Consider the following 4671-nt stretch of genomic DNA (forward strand, 5'->3'; position numbering starts at 1 on the left):
AGTGTCCAAAGAGTCAATCAACAGGATTGGGGTTCCCGGAGTCGGGTCTTGAATTGTGTCCGGCAAGAGGCATCTGCTTAAAGCGTCTGCGTGTCCCAAATCCTTGCCCGGTCGGTGGGTCAAACTGTATGAATATGCTGCCAGAAATATGGTCCAGCGAGTCAATCTGGGGGACAGGGCAATCGGTGTTGGGCGGTCCCCCGCCAACAAACCCTATAGTGGGCGATGCTCAGTAACAATGCCAAAATGCCTCCCGAACAAATATTCATGGAATTTTTTTACTCCCGAAACTATGGCCAGGGCTTCTCTATCTAATTGACTATAGTTTCTCTCAGCTCCAGATAAGGTGCGGGAGAAGTAAGCAATGGGGGCTTCTGTCCCATTAGGTAGTTTATGGCTGAGAACAGCTCCCACTCCATAGGGCGATGCATCACACACCAGAAGAGGCAATGTTTCATTATAATGAATCAATAGGCTGTCGCTAGACAGCAATTTTTTGACAGCGTCAAAAGCTGCGGATTCAGCCTTACCCCAAGTCCACGGGGGATTTTTAACAAGTAGTCTGTGTAATGGTTTGGCCACAGTTGCCTTGTCTTTTAAAAAGACCGCATAAAAGTTAAACAGTCCTAGAAAGGCTTGTAGCTCCGCTTTGTTTTTTGGACGGGGTACCTTCCGAATTGCCCGCACCTTGCTCTCTGTTGGATGAATACCAGCCTATTCGATATCCTAAAAATTCGACTAATGGCACGCCAATTTGGCATTTGTTGAGCTTGACTTTAAGTCCAGCAGCTCTGAAAATGGTCAGCACTTTCCGCAGTTTTTCTCGTAGTTCCTCCAGGTCACTAGCTGACACCAAAATGTCATCAAATAGGGTACTACCCCTGGTAGACCCTGCAATAAGCGTTCCATGAGATTCTGGAACAGGCCAGGGGCTATGCTGACCCAAATTGGAGTCTGGTGCACTTAAACGTACCCCTGTGTGTTACTATTGTCTGTGCCTCGGCTGTTACGTTATCTACAGGCAACTGCTGGTATGCCTGAGCCAAATCCAGTTTTGCAAAGATTTGCCCTGGCCCCAGCATATGCAGCAAATGTTGGACTATGGGGACAGGGTATGCGCTTTTCTGCAATGCCTTATTCAGCATTGTCTTGTAATTGGCACAAATTCAGACAGATCCGTCTGGTTTAACTGGTGTGACTATTGGTGTCTCCCACTTTGCGTGGTCAACTGGAATTAGGATGCCCTGTTGCACTAGCTTGTCTAGTTCTTTATCAATTTTAGGTTTTAGGGCAAAAGGAACCCTCCTGGCCTTTAGCCGAATCGGAGCTATTTTTGGATCTAAATTAAATGAAATGGGTGTCCCCACATACTTGCCCAGGCTGTCCCAGAATACGTCTTCAAATTCCTGGAGCAGCTCCCCTCTTAGGTCGCCTCCAAACACTGTAGACTTCGGTGACGCCCATTCCAAGGGCCCGGAACCAATCGAGACCTAGGAAGCTAGGCAAATGCCCATCTACGATGGTGATTGGTAGTGATATCTTGTATTGTCCATACATGACTCGAACTGTGGTGATGCCTCGGACAGGGATTCGGTTTCCCTGATAGTCCTGGACTCTCAGTCTCTGGGGTTGCAATTGGCATTTCGCGATGCTTGGAAGGTCTTTGGTGATCGTATCCCAGGACATGATAGTGATCGATGATCCGGTATCAACTTCCATTTTACACGGCACCCCTTCTATGCAAGCTCTTGTAAAAATCTTTTTTTCTGGTTTTGTTGAGGCTCGGCCAACCTGTACTGTGGTGTGGTTGGACTTCACACCCTTTTTAGTCGGGCCAATAGGTGATCGTTTCGTGGAGGTTGGGTTCTGCTGATAGGTTGGTTTAAACTCGGCTCTGGACTTTTGGCGGCATGGTTGGAGAGCTCGGCACACCCGTGCGAGGTGCCCTTTTCTGTCACATCTACGGCAGATGGCTTCTTTAAACCGACAATTTTGTCTCTGGTGATGCCCTCCGCAACTCGTGCACTCATTGTAGTCATTTCTTTCCGGTTTCCCTGTTTGGAAAACCTCTTCCTCACTCTCGCCATCACACTCAGGCTGGATTTCCTCACTGTGGACTAGTGTCGCTTTAGCGGGAGTACTCGACGACATTGGTCTCTGTAAGGTTTCAGCAGCTTTAGTGGAAAGTTCATGTGCTCTGGCTTCATCCAGGGCAATATTGAGTGTCAGGTTAGTTTTGGCGAGGAGCCGCCTCTGCAAACGAATGTCCCGTACTCCGCAAATGAGCTGTTCTAAAAGGTCCCTATATTCGCAGTGAGTGGCTGCTTTTCTTAAAGCAGCCATGTAAACGCTGATTGATTCGCCTTCGCGTTGGACTCTCTATCGGAGTTCATATCTCTGCACGAACTTCAACGGCACTGGGGCATAGTGCACTCTGAGCGTCGTCTGTAACACTGGCCAGGGCACCGACTGGACAGGGGTCGGCTCTGATAACGATTCGGCGGTGTCAAATACTTCTGGCTCGCAATGGCTCAAGAAGTACGCACGCTTCCGATTGTCTGATACCCCTTGCAACTCGTTGGCCTCGAGGAAGCACTCGAAACGAGCCATGTATGACCCCCCACTTCTCTTTTGCTGGGTCAAATGGCGCTGGTGGCATGTAGTTAGTCATTTTGATTCATTTCTGCGTGGCCGCCCTATAACTGGCTGGGTTCTAAGCTAATTTCCAAATCAGCTCTTTTCCAGTCTGCCAACCTCATCCCACCCTTGTCACCCATCCCACCCTTGTTAAGTTTGGGCAATGAGGAGGCAGGAGACGGTCATTGGTGACAACAGCTCAGCTCTTAAGTTTATTGTGAGAACCCAGCAAAGAAATAGCAGAACAGTCCTCCTTTTATAGCATTTGGGCTGAGGCACCAGCCAATCAGAAACGTGCTTTTTCCTGCCCAAAATTCCCTCCAATAATTCAAATACATAACACTGTCTAAGGTACGTTATATTTAAAATCCAAATATTGAATTTGTTTATGCTCCAAACTGAATTTGCCTTGCTAGTACTTGGATAATTCAGTCAGTGGCCAATGATAATTTTTAGCTCTTAACTACCAATTCAGTCTTTCAGACACCCAGCTGGGTGACTTTCGGCCGGTTGCTTTCTCTCGGCCCTAGGAAGGAGGCAATGGCAAACCGCTTCTGAAAATCCTTGCCAAGAAAACTGCAGGGATTAGTCCAGGCCGTCACCGGGAGTCAATATTGTCTTAAAGGCACACATTTACACTCACAAAAAATTATCTTGCCTTAGTTCTGAAATGCTTTTCTCTTCCTCTTTGCCTTCTCACAATATTTAATGAAGGAGATATAATCACATCCACTATCCAGGTTTTTTTTTGTCTTTCTTCTCAACAGTTGTGAAGTCTGGGATGTGGCAGGTTCATGTAGGTTTGAATTGGAATTTTAAACTCCCAGAGCAATTTCACTTCTTCATTTTCGATTATTTCCTCTACTTTATGATCCCACCAATTCCTTCTTGCAGGCAAATGGTATTTTTTAAGGATCTTCCAATCCACCATTGTTGGTACTTTGTCATGTTACCAATACAAAGTGACTCTGAGCAGTATGCTCAGTGTACTACCAGATGCAATTGAAGAGCCTGGTTATCACTCATAAAACTCTCTATGGCATAGTACTTGATTATCAGAGGGACCGTTTATCTCCATGCTGCTTGCCTATTCAGTACAAGCCAATAGGTCAGTGCTCTCTGAGTCCTATTAAACAGTCATCTACAGCACCCAAGAAGCAGGCCTTCTCTGTTATGGTGCCTGCTGTCTGATTCGGTCCTCCCTGATACTGTGTGGCCCCTACCTTGATGGGATTCAAGAAAGCCTAAAAATCTGGCATTCTCCCAGGCTATGGGTTAATATAGTTGGAACTCTCTGAAAGTTTTGTTTGGAAATCTGGATGTGGAGTCTGTTTGCCAGACTCATCAACCGTTCTAATTCTCCATACTGCTCCGTATGGAGGTGCGTGGTAACTAAAGTGAATAAATTAAATGAAAGGGATATACTGTAGGTAAATAAGATTCTTTCTGTAAATAAGAATATATATATATATAATATAATATAATATAATATAATATAATATAATATAATATAATATAATATAATATAATATAATATAATATAATATAATATAATATAATATAATATAATATAATATAACAACAGAGTTGGAAGGGACCTTGGAGGCCTTCTAGTCCAACCCCCTGCCCAGGCAGGAAACCCTACACCATCTCAGTCAGATGGTTATCCAACATTTTCTTAAAAATTTCCAGTGTTGGAGCATTCACAACTTCTGCAGGCAAGTCATTCCACTTATTAATTGTTCTAACTGTCAGGAAATTTCTCCTTAGTTCTAAGTTGCTTCTTTCTTTGATCAGTTTCCACCCATTGCTTCTTGTTCTACCCTCAGGTGCTTTGGAGAACAGCCCGACTCCTTCTTCTTTGTGGCAACCCCTGAGATATTGGAACACTGTTATCATGTCTCCTCTAGTCCTTCTTTTTATTAAACTAGACATACCCAGTTCCTGCAACTGTTCTTCATATGTTTTAGCCTCCAGTCCCCTAATCATCTTTGTTGCTCTTCTCTGTACTCTTTCTAGAGTCTCAACATCTTT

This window comes from Ahaetulla prasina, chromosome 14 (genome assembly GCF_028640845.1).
Source record: "Ahaetulla prasina isolate Xishuangbanna chromosome 14, ASM2864084v1, whole genome shotgun sequence".
Taxonomy (NCBI): Eukaryota; Metazoa; Chordata; class Lepidosauria; order Squamata; family Colubridae; genus Ahaetulla; species Ahaetulla prasina.